This window comes from Dendrobium catenatum, unplaced genomic scaffold, assembly GCF_001605985.2.
Source record: "Dendrobium catenatum unplaced genomic scaffold, ASM160598v2 fragScaff_scaffold_776, whole genome shotgun sequence".
Lineage (NCBI taxonomy): Eukaryota > Viridiplantae > Streptophyta > Magnoliopsida > Asparagales > Orchidaceae > Dendrobium > Dendrobium catenatum.
Window position 1 is genome coordinate 334,965 of NW_021319238.1, and position 12,625 is coordinate 347,589.

General features: G+C 39.1%; 1 pseudogene; it reads right to left on the reverse strand.

The window, feature by feature from the left end:
* Nucleotides 1–10,536, reverse strand: part of LOC110113359 — a 36,199-nt pseudogene extending 25,663 nt beyond the window's left edge.
* Between the last annotated feature and the right edge of the window lie 2,089 nt (nt 10,537–12,625).

Here is a 12,625-nt window from a genome sequence, read left to right on the forward strand (position 1 = left end):
ACAAATGGAAAGGACAACAGAATGCCCGTGAGATTATCTGGGCATGTCAGAGAACTGAAACACGAATCTATTCAAAAATTGGGTACCAAAAAGTTGGAATATACACATTGCATGAGAACCGTGGGGACAACCATTCACTACTTCCTGTACCATGTGTGATGTGATGCAAAAGGGGAGTTACACAAGAATTTAAAACGAGAATTAAATGTTAGCTCCTCGAATTATTTGATCATGCATCAAAGTCAAGTAGATCATAAGTAATTCGCGATGTTTAATTTGCTAGGCAAGAAAATACAACGAGAGAGCTACGTCCTTTAAGCAATTGCGAAAGAAAACATTAAAACAAAAGCTAGTAAATAAAAATCCCACGGTTAATACCAAGTTGTTCACACTTTGAGACCTTTAGCCCTCTCTTCCTACGGAGACTAAGTTGAGCGACGGAAGATTGTCCAAACTAGCATGGAGGTTGCCACAAAGATGGAAGCACCAAGGAACGTTGCCGTGGAAGAGGATCTCGGAGGCGGAGGAGGCACGGTAGATCGACCTTTGATAATCCAAGTGTAGACGGAGAAGTGTTCGTCAATGGAGTCTACAAGCGTTGGCAAGATTCGGTCCAAGTATTCGTCGACGGTATCGTCGAAGTCAAATCCGACGTCGAAGAATTGGGATCGCAAGATATTGACTCTTCCGTTGCGGTCGTATTCAAACCCGTAGTTCCACTCGGGTTCGTCCATGCATCATTGGAGTGGATCCGGATGGTCACCGCAAGCAAAATCTTCCAAGGGGGAGGGGTGGAGCAGCGGTTTGGCTAAGGGAGAAGGTCTGCTGGCGGGAGAGCGAGGAGAGGGAATTTCGGTTGGGAGAAAGATGGGTGAGAGGTTGTTTACTTGTGTGAGAATCAAAAAAAGAAACCTTTAATCACGTCAGGATTTATTTTAGGGAATAAAGATGGCTTGGTAATTCAAATCAGATTTTTGAAATTAAGAAAACTGGCTAAGCGGGAGAAGAAAATAACTGAAATCTGAGGCAGTGATTAGGCGGCTATTAGGGAGGTATTTAAGAAGCAAGGTGGGGGACCGGCCATAGAGCATGGGGGGAAAACGAAAATAGCAGGTGGGGTCCACGCTAATCAAGTAATTCCTCAATCAAATCTGAAATTGTAATTTCAAATTTGATTATATTTTAACTCCCAAATTTGAATTATTAAGAGGGAATAGAATTTAAATTCCTCACTAAGCATTTATTCCCTTAATTGCCTTTCTTAATTGGATGAAAACCAATTAGGAAACTAGCTTAATTAGGGGAATTTGAAATTCCAGCACGTTGGGGCCAAGAGGAGCAACCCGGCGGCATGCTGTAGCCTGGGAGTCGGGTTTGGATGTCCAGGGAGGGGGCTGGAAGTGAAAACGAAAAGGATCGGCAGGTCTTGGTGGCGGGCTGGGTGATTGGCCTGTGGCCAATCTTCTTGGCTGGGCCGACGGCAAGAGCAATGGGGGGAAAAGGAAATCTCTAGGCTGGGAAACAGTAAGAAAACAGTGGAGAGAGATGGGATTCCCTAACCTTGCGCACCCCTCTTTAAGGTCTCAAAGAGATATCGTAACCACGTCGGAACTCACAAAGAGATCCAGAATATTCTCCCAAGAACTCACAAAGAGAACTAGGGAGTGACGAACTCACAAAGAGATCAAAGTAGAAAATTCTCATTCAATAATTCATTCCTCCTCATACAAGATACAATGGCCATATAAATAGGCCCCAAAGAAAATAAAGTGCAAAAGTCTAAAATGCCCCTTGGGGCTACAAAAGCAACTACTACCCTCAGGGGTAAAATGGGAAACTACGAAAATAAAAGCATAATATAAAAAACTGATGGTACAAGTAAAATCAATAATAAAGGCTCGCAATCGTGGTCGTCGATCTCCGTGGTCGTCTCTGATAGACGCGCCGAAATCTCCTATCGATGACCTCATCAAGGTGTTGATGGCTAGCAAGAGGAGCATATCAAAAAGGTGCGGGATTGATAAATTCTTTAGAGTCAATCGACTCAATCCCTAAAGTACTTATTAAAGCCTACTAACCTGTATTAATTACTTAAATCCTAGATTTAACTAGCTGTTGGATTTAGGCACCCCAAAGTTTTTGTTTGAAGTGATTTATGCTAACCCTCCTAAATCCAATCTAAAGCTGTTACAAAAAACATTTAAAAATTAAAAATTAGAAAAGATATCAATTAAAGGATTTGACATAAGTAGTTCAGCAAGTATTGCACTGCCATACGAAGTGTGAAATCAAATTGCAGATACCTAAGACCTTGATTATAGCATGTGTTTAAGCTTTACAGTAATGGTTAACCCATCTTAGAGACAAGAAAAACGCAAAATCATCTCCATTATCATTGCCACTATCTCTGAAATATCTCACAGGAAAATACTCTTAGGACCAAAATAGTAAGGAAATACATGTGCATACATGTTCCAATTTACTCCTTTCTTTATCTAGGCTACCAAATGCCTTCAGACGGACCCTTCATAAAGTTACAATTAGGCCTTTACTACAAGAGTTATATAGGTCCTGCTTTTTCATTTTAATAGTTTTTTTTTTTTTCTCCTTGGTTATGGGGTTTGCAGTGGTGGTCCAAACCAACCTTGTTGACAGGAAATTACTTCGAATAAAAAGGCTACCTTAGATTTTGGAATTAAAAGGGGCAATATCACCAGTTTACTCAAGTATGAAGGAATAAACCATGTAAAGAAGCCTGTTAAAACAACTTCAAAACTGCAGGGCATGAAATTTCGAGCATCAGGAGAACTATTGACATGCAAAACTTGAGGGGACAATTTAAGATTTGCTAAATCCACAAATTAGCATGGCATTGCAGTATCACCTGCCACAATTTAGAACATCTACCTGTTAGCCATGCTCCCAAGCTATGATGCACCGACACAAACACGTCGACACGGGCACGACACGACACGGACACGGGACACGACATTTTTTAAAAATATAGGACACGGGTGCGGCGTGGACACGACATAATAATTTTTTAATATAATATATAGAAATTAAGATGACATTAGATTAAAAATGACAAGCAATAATAAATCAATTTCATGATAACTTGTTTAACTTATAACATAAAGATGTTTAGTACAAAATGTCCAGTACAACCACAGAAATATAAGCAAAAAATCATTTAGTACAACATGAAGGTCCAACTACTCAAAAGAGGGAATGATAGAATTAAATTCAGAGGTTGATATTTGGCCTTCAATATCATCATCATTGAATATCATTACTTTCAACTCTGGTTCATCTAGAGAAAGATTTGCAACCTCCAATAATCCCATATCATCAAGGCACTCGAACCCATCTCCAGCAACATCCCACATCTTATTATCACATGTCATATAAAGTGGGGTTTTCCTTGATAGAAGACGAAGATTTATATTCCTTCTAAATCATAATGGATATTCTCTATTTGAACTACTATCCTTCAACATAGAAATTATAATTGATATGAAGTGAAATCAAAATATCTCAATAATAAGACAACATGAACACAACAATATACCGGTTTGTCGAGGGTCCAAGGAGGCACTGCCCCCTGACGGGGTTCAACCTGCAAGGGTAAGAGTAATTTTGAAGCTTTGCTTGTTTTTAAAGTTCGTAAGTTATTTGTATGGAAAGATATTGAGCAGTACCGAGCATGTACCAAGCAGTACCGAGCATGTACCTAGCGGTACCGAGCATGTACTGAGCAGTACCGAGCATGTACCTAGCGGTATCGAGCTTGTACCTAGCGGTACCAAGCATGTATTGAGCGGTACCTAGCGATACCTAGCGGTACCGAGCATGTACATTAGCTTTTTTTTGGTAAGTTTCAAAAAACAACAGCTAATATTTCAGGTGTCGAGAGTCAGGCTTCGATGCCATTTATCAGTCACCGAGAGAGGAGATGAAAATACCTTCACTGCAAAAAAAAAAAAAATTTAAATGAGAATATTCAATGATTGGGTATTAAGTGCGGACGTTGATTTGGTGTTATAGATGGGAAATAAGAAATTTAGTTTAAATCTCGCAAAATACAAGAAATTATATTTAAAAAAATTCATAAAATATTTAAAATACGCGTGTCGGACACGAGTGTCCAATTTGCATCTAATATTTTTTAATCGGACACATTTTCGGCGTGTCCGACACGTGTCAGAGGAGTGTCGGACGAGTGTCGTGTCGGACACGGTGTCGGACACTGCACGCCTCTTTCCCAAGTATTACCGACTTATTGATGTTGGAGAATAAAATGAAATTTAATTACATGAACTTATTTTGAATTAAAAATTAACATTATAATTGAAAAGAAAAGGGCGAAAATTTTGGATTTAAATAGGGTAACATCACCAGTTTACTCAAGTATGAATGAATATAATATGCGAAGGAGTGTATCAAAACATTTTCAAAACTGCTAGACATGAAATTTTTGGAGCACTAGGACACTATGGACATGCAAAAACTAGTGGGGTCAATTTACCATTTGCCAAATGCACATACTAAAATGGCATTGCAGCATTACCTGTCCCAATTCAGAACATCACCGTTTTAGCGATGCCCCCAAGTATTATAATTCTATTGATATTAAGGAATAAAATACAAATTATGTCACTCGAGTACATTTCGCTAGTTAATTAGGTTGCATGGGCAAAGTTTGTCGGGTTTGACCTTGATGCCTTTTGGGGTGAGGAGGAAACCTAGGAAATTTCCTGAGCCAGCACCAAAAGTATCTTTTAGTGGATTTAGTCACATGTTATACCTCTTAGTAGTGGCGAACATCTTCTTCAAGTCTTCAATATACTAGCTAGATAACTTGCACTTCATTAAGAGGTCATCTATGTAGACTTCAATGTTCCTCCCCTTTTAGTCCTTAAAGACTTTGTCCACATTCTTTGGTAGGTTATTTTTGTATTCTTCAGCCCCAAAAACATGATCTTGTAACAGTATAAGCCTTCAGCCATAATGAAGGCCATTTTCTCAAAATCGTCTGAATGCATTTTAATCTAATGGTTAAGAGTCAAATTCATATTTAGATCTAATAAAGAAATGCCATTTCTAAAAATGTTAATGTAGTCAACCCCATAGTTGGATAAAGGCATGATGCTATTATTGTTGTTGTAGTCAGAGAAGGAATCCAAAAAGCTAATCACTAAGTAACCGACTGTCGAGCCGACTACAGCGTCGATCTTGGGCAACGGATGGTCATCTTTGGGGCACACCAAATTTAGATTCGTGAAGTCCAAACACATGCTCCACTTACTTGTTGCTTTCCTCACCATGAAAACATTGGAGATCCAGTATGGGTACTGAACCTCTTATGAAGTCGGCGGCCATAGGCTTTTCTACTTCTTTGATGGGCTCAGCGAGTAAGGTGGTTGTTTTCCTTATTTTTTTTTCTTGATGGGGTGAGTATCCTTTTTTACATTAAATCGGTGCATCTCTGCTACTATCCATGTGAATATGTTGAGGTCGCACCACATCACCTGAATGAGCTTTCCTTGATGCTATCTATTGAATGAGGCGTTGATTCTAAGGGCTCTACCCTATTATCTCTTCATGTTGGGCACCTCTTCAACTTCTTCAAACGTCTCCAATTCTGGCACCCATTCTACATCCAGTTGGAGTTTTCCTCAGTGGTGGCTACCACCCTACCGACTACTCTAATAGATAGCAAGTGCGCAATTGGTTAAGGTCGCCCCTCACCTTGATTTTCTTCCCTTCAGCCGAAAACTTGACGACGACGTGGTAGGTGGATACTACAACCCTGAAGATATTTAGCAGGGTTCTGCAAAATATAGCACATTACAAGTTGTTGAGGCGTTGACTATGGTTATGTTGGCCATAGCAATATACTGGTGTTCATCCTCTGCCCAAGTAACTGACAGGGCGAGCACTCCTACATTATTGCGTTGCTCATCAAAGAAATCGTAAAGATGTCCCATAGTAGGGGTGAGTTGCAAAGCAAACAAATTTGTCTTGTCAAAGACATACTTGAAAATGATGTTCACAGAACTCCCTATATATATATCAAATACTACTAATTTGAAAGTTGGCGACAAGCGCAGCAATGACTACCACATCATTATAAGGTTCTTGCCAGATGATTTATCCTCCTCATGAAAAATTACATGACTTATAGCTATCACAGTAGATCGATAGGTGGATGCCGCATTGACTTCTCCCACTAGAGGTCTTTCGGGATCTACAAGCGAGTTTGCGCATTCTTCGCCCATGATGGCAGGCACCACGCCGACTACATGAACTGAGTAGGCTGGTACTGGCTCATTTGTATTGCATTCAATGGAATCTTTCCCTGGTCATCAAACCGAGTAGGCAAGCATAAACTCCTTTAGTTTCCCCGTCTTGATCAATTCCTCCACAAGGCCATGAAGGTGGCGACACTCCTACGTGTTGTGGGCATGGTCTTTGTGGGGCACAATATCAGGAGGTATCACGAGTGTTGGCAGTGGCTTTTATTGGTGGTGGGTGTTTGAAGAACTATTTATTCCGGATGACCTCTATAAGCTCAGCAATTGATACTCTCAAAGGAGTGTAAGTAGGGTAGACTAGAGGTCGATGAGCGATCTCCTCATGATAAGGTTGGATGGGCTGAGATGGTTCATCGACTTTTGGTGTTGGCGGCCCCACTATCCTTAAGGGTTTGTTGCGCAGATACCCTTTGCAAATTAGGACATCGATAATCATGCAACGAGTTTGGCCACCTAACCCTCCTATCCTTAGGACAGATCGATGGTGCTCTTGCTTGGGGATGATTTCATGATGGTGGGTAGTTGTGGGAAATTCGGCTACCCAATTATATTCCTCCGCATTCATGTGACTGTTGGCAAGTTCCAATAGTTCAGCAAAAGTCCTCGGATGTTGCAGGCCAAGTGCATACCTAAAAGGACCATCCCTTAGTCCTTAGGTTAAAGCCTAGGTGCGGGCTATCAATCTTTGACGTCCAACATTTCTTTTTGAAACCTTACGATGAAGTTCATCAATGACTCCTTAGGTTCTCGTCCCATCTTTAACAGAGCATGTTAGCTCTTTGGGGTAGAAGAATGTTGGCCAGGCGACCTAGAAGAACTGGGCTAGAGCTGATCAATTCCTTTTTTAGGGCAATTGTCGAAGAGAAACCACCCCATAAGTTTAAAGTGCCACACTTGGAATCATACCAGGGGAAGAATGACCCCATTGATCACATAGCTTCCTTTGATTCTATGATCTCCCAGCTTGATGTAGACAACACTCTAAAGTTTCGTCTCTTCTTCACAACACAAAGTATCAACACTCAAATAGTTCACTCTAAAGGTGTAAATGAGTCGAGTCGAGTCGAGTAGTGGCCATATCGAGCTGAGCTAGTTTACCTCATAGTGAGCTCGATCTCGAGCATGAATCGAGCTCGTGTAATAAGCTCAAACTAGACTCACTATATAAAATTCAAGCTTGAGCTTGGCTCGATACTCGATTTAAGGCTCGTTCATCTGAAACGCCAGCAACTTGAAGGGGAAGAAGAAGACGATGATGATGTTGTTGACATCGCAAAGCGGGAAGATGAAGTGGTGGGTGGTCCGTGGAAGATGCGAAGCAGAAAGAGAATAATTAATTATTCTCTGTTTGCATCTTTTTGCCTTTTCCGATTTGAATAGTTGTAATTTTTTTTTTTTTTGGAACAGAAAGTTGTAGGCTTGTAGCTAGTATTTATTATGCTACAGCTCTTGAAGGAATAAGCACCAAACTATGCACCTCAACATTTATTATGTTACAGCTGCCTCCTGCCTCATTACTAATGGTTCAATCATTTTAATAAATATTTTAAATATTCAACTAATCATTCGAGCCTGCTCGTGAGTCGAGACTAATGGAGCCTCGAACTTGAGCTCATTTAACAAACGAGCTCGAGCTCGCGGCTCGCAAGGTCTTTATCGACTTGAGTTTGAGCCTGCTCGGCTCACTTACACTCCTAGTTCACTCACTTGTTAGTTGGAGTGATCACCTCATTCTTCAAGTTAAAGCTAATATCTATGACGCAATTCATAATCCATTGACTTCTTTAACTCAACTGTTTCTAATTTTCTGTTTCAATAACATCAAGTTCTTTGTTTTGAGGTTCACTCAGTAGCTTCTATGCAGTTGGACGTTGCTTGGTTGTTGTTGTTATTATAGAATATATGTTCTTTATAGATATTTTTCTTTCTATGGTTATTATCCTTTTGTTGATTGTTTAATTGTTTTCTTCTTTGATGACTTGCTATATGGTGATTGTAGTAATCAACAGTTTGTGGAACTTAAATAATTACCAAGTTGTTGGACTAAAGCAATCAACGGCTTGCAAGACAATCGCAATTACCCTGTTGTGGAACTATGAAGATAATTGGCTTTCTTGTAGTGTTCCTTCAATTAACACTATAGTAAATGCGATTTTTTTATTATAATGAGAAAATCGAAAAAATGCTTAAGTGTGAAAAGTTGCAAAAATATGTAGGATGTATTGAAACTTTTTGCATTTAATCAAATGTTCATGAATTCTGAGAAGTTATTGTATTTAGCAAGGTCACAATTGATGAAACATAAATCCTTGAGAATTGATAGTGGCGGTATAGGATCCGGGTTGTCTTATCTTCTTTCTATTTTTTGGTGCAAACCTTTAGCAACCAAGAATCATTGTCAAGATCCACAAAGATGACATCCAAATCAATTTGAACTTTATTTAATTTCAACCAATTAGAATTCATCCCGACAAAGAAGCATGAGTGTCCTGACAACAATAACCTCTTTGACCTTCATGCATAATGATTACTAATATAGCATATTATATTTTTCATTTTGATTGGGAAAGATAATGCCTGAGGATTGAAGCACCAAAAGCCTAGCATTAGTATTTAAGTCAACTCTTCTAAATCCATGCAGCCTAGCAAATCACATTAAAAATAAACTCTTAAGTGTTCTTTTATCATATCTAACATTGCAGAAACCCTGATCAGCGTACAAGGAACAGTAAGATAAAGACAAAAGAATGAGACCTGGATCTTTCTCTGATGGCTTTAAAATGAAAGTATTACCACATGTAACAGCCATTGGGAACATCTGCAAGAATTGACTACAATTGAGACAAATACATCACCGCATAAAGAACAGATTCAAAGTTAATTCTATGTTTGTCTCTGCAAAATAAGGGATCAGAACCAGCTAGTAATTTTCTTAAACAATTCAGCAAGAAATTTTAGAATAACAAAAGCACAATATCTAGTTCAGATATATCACATACTGAAAAGGACAGAAGATATTAAAGCACAGAAGATTATATCATACCCACAAAGGAATCATTGCAGGAAAATTGAATGGGCAAATCCCTGCACAAACACCAAGAGGTTCCCTGATGCTGTATGTATCAATGCCACTAGAAACATTTGAAACATATTCACCCATTTGAAGAGTAGCCATTCCACAGGCATGCTCCACCACCTCTGCATCATGTTAATTGTGATATGAAGCATCAAACTGTGATGGGTAAAGCATCAAAACCACTTCCAAAAATTAAACAATTCCAAATCAAGGTTTCCTTCTCTTCAAAATAGGTTGCAACAACAAAAAGTCAAGAGGACCATAATAGAAACTCTAAAATCTTTCAAACAGTTTTTTCAAAAACAAACCTAGACCACGAAAAACATCGCCCTGAGCATCTCGCAAAGTCTTTCCCTGCTCCGTGGTAATATTCAAGGCAAGCTTATCCTACACGAAGCACCACACAAAATTCAAACTTTTAATTTAGAGAATGACATCAATAGGTTCAATTATAATGCATCACACAAGCAGCAGTCACCACCATATCCCTCCGGATGAGCTCCTGGAGCTTGAACATGACCCGCTGCCGCGCCGTAATTGGGGTATTCCTCCACTTTGGAAAAGCGCTCTTTGCGGACTGAACCGCAGCTCTGAACTCTTCATCGGTAGTCAAAGGTAACTTAGAAACAACCTCTTGCGTTGCCTGCGATTGTCTCCAGAGCCCAATATGAATTATCAACGGAACCCAATATGAATTAGTTCGATTACAAAAAAAGAATAAAACTTCGCTTAAGAAAATGGCGAGAATAATCATACAGGATTCACAATATCAATAGATTCCTTTGATCGCGATTCTACAAACTGTCCTCCGATGAGATTTCTAACTATTGGCTGAAATCAGAAAAGCGAAATTGATATTTCAGATTACCAAAATAGAAACAAATGCTCGGATGAAGCTAGCAAGAAAAAGAACTAAGAGGGATTACCGGAGGGTTTCGGTAGATCGGCTCCGCCGCCGTCGAGAGGAATCGAGCTATGGCATATCCGCAGGAGGTTATGGAGGATTCCAAAGAAAGAGAAGAGAGAGAAAGACAGATTGTAAGACTTAGTAAAGGTATGGATGAGAAGAATTACCGCTCCGGCGAATCGAAACGCTTATCATCTTCGTACGTGAGTAATGAGAAGCACGGCGGTGGCTACGGCCGTAGAGACGGGCGCTGCGTCTTTGTGGGTCCGGCAGGAGTGACCGTGTCCGACGCGATCACAAGAGATCAGATGACGTGGCGTGGTGATCTAATTTTTGTCCTAAAGTCCCTAAGCTCCTATAGTGACTTTGTACGTTCATAAAAATCTTCATAATGATTTCCCGGGTAGCAATTAGATCATAGTAAGTTTATTCGTCTTTCAAAAAGAGGTTATTTTAAGTACATTTTTAGGAGAAATAATTCTGTGCAGGATTTGAACGGCGTTTGAATATGTGAGTGTACATATTATTTATTTATTTATAATAATTTTTTTTTTCATTCGAATTCCGTACATAATAATTTTTCCTCATCCAGTGCCATAAAAAATACTCGTTCAAGAAGACCATCAAGTTCTACTCATCTGATCCTACAAAAGAGTTTAGCCTATACGCGGTGAATTAGAGATCCATTATCAAACCGTTGCTCACTGCTATCTTCAGCGTTCCCACTAAACATTCAAGCTCGCCCAACACAACTACAAAAAAGCATCTACTACAAAAACTCCCTACTATTTAACCATTACTTTTTGGCTTAAAGAGCTTCATTCATGCAACATCTCACTCATGTTTTTCATCAGGGCATCCTAAGATCTTCTACACAATTAGTCAATCACGCCACTTATCAGGCTCAATTGTAAAGTCATCCGCCCACAAAGAACTCGCCCATTAAATTCATCATCTACCAACATATAAGGAGACAACACATATTTAGAATAGCGTGTAGTATTATATAATATTATGTATAGCTTATAATTTTATTTTTTCTACATCATAGCCTTTTTAAAGGGTTTAAGGGTGAAACTTGGCCAACCTAAGTCAACTAAGAATTCCAATGCGTTCAAATCATTCAAATGATAATCATTAAAAAGTTTACATCACTTCCTAAGGATTATAATGAAGCTTGGTTCAATATGCCATGCTAAATGTCATGGATTTTTTTTTTAATGCTAAGTGGCATGGATTATAATTATGAAGAATTTTGGTTTATTGAAATTTAATTATTGGAAGGGCATTAGAGCTTCCATGGATGACTAGGCATGATCATAGGAGATTCTAGGTCAATATGTAATTGGCTAGATCAGGTCTTAGAGGATTCATCAGGCTAGGGCATCCTACTAGAAAAAGGATTCATATGCTTGATGAATTTGAATGTAGTGAATTGACCTCATATAAAAATGAGGTCTATAAATGTACCTCCAATATGTGTGATATGCTGTGAATCTGATTTCAGGGAATATAATTTTGATTATAGCAAACATTTCTATTTTTCTACGACTAATGTTTCAGCTCCGCAAGATTAAATTGCAAATCGAACCAGCTCAAGATTGGGTAGAGTAGGACTGAGTCAACTTATAATATACGTCAAGTGTTTTTTACCCTTTATTGAGCCAATTGTAAATGATGTGGATCCTGATGCTAAGTAACCTTACGTGGTGATCTAATTTTTGTCCTAAAGTCCCTAAGCTCGTATAGTGACGTTCTACGTTCATAATAATTTCTTATGTAGCAATAAGATCATAATAAGTATATTCGTCTTTAAAAGAGGTTCTTTTGTAGCACTCATCTAGAGAAATTATTGGGTGCGGAATTCGAACGTGTTCAGAAGCAAATTCGGGCATGCCACGTCGCTGGGGCCCATTGCATCAGGTGACGTGACACATCGAGATTCGCATCCGAATGCATTCGGACACAATAATTTCTCCTCATCTAGGGCCATAAAAAATACTCATTCAAGGAGACCAACAAGTTCTACTCATATGAGCCTACAAAAGTGTTTAGCCTATATGTGGTGAATCAGAGATCCATTGTCAAATCATTGCTCACTGGTCTCTTAAGAGCTCCCACTAAACATTCAAGTTCGCCCAACAAAACTACAAGAAAGCATCTACTACAAAAACTCCCCACTATTTAATCACTACTTTTCTACTTAAAGAGCTTCATTTGTGCAACATCTCACTCATATTTTTCATCAAGGCAGTCTGAGATCTACTACAGAAGTAATCAATCACGCCTGACCACTCGCCAGACTCACTTGTAAACTCACCCAGA